Source organism: Bison bison, unplaced genomic scaffold (genome assembly GCF_000754665.1).
Source record: "Bison bison bison isolate TAMUID 2011002044 unplaced genomic scaffold, Bison_UMD1.0 scf7180017864370, whole genome shotgun sequence".
In the NCBI taxonomy this organism is placed as follows: Eukaryota; Metazoa; Chordata; class Mammalia; order Artiodactyla; family Bovidae; genus Bison; species Bison bison.
The window spans coordinates 3641395-3641699 of record NW_011494942.1 but is presented as its reverse complement, the minus strand read 5'-3'; the positions used below and the strand labels follow the sequence as shown (position 1 = coordinate 3641699).

Genomic DNA, 305 nt, shown 5'->3' with positions numbered 1-305 from the left:
GAGGTTATTGATATTTCTCCCAGCAATCTTGATTCCAGCTTGTGCTTCACCCAGTCCAGCATTTCTCATGATGTACTCTGCATAGAAGTTAAATAAACAGGGTGACAATATATAGCCTTGACGTACTCCTTTCCCTATTTGGAACCAGGTTGTTGTTCCATGTCCAGTTCTAACTGTTGCTTCCTGACCTGCATATAGGTTTCTCAAGAGGCAGGTCAGGTGATCTGGTATTCCCATCTCTTTTAGAATTTTCCACAGTTTATTTTGATCCACACAGTCAAAGGCTTTGGTATAGTCAATAAAGC

The 305-nt window shown here is 41.0% G+C and overlaps 1 protein-coding gene across 1 annotated transcript in view; it reads left to right on the top strand.

Moving 5' to 3' along the window:
• Positions 1–305, top strand: part of PLCZ1 (phospholipase C, zeta 1) — a 48723-nt gene that overhangs the window by 42087 nt on the left and 6331 nt on the right. The window lies entirely within an intron of this gene.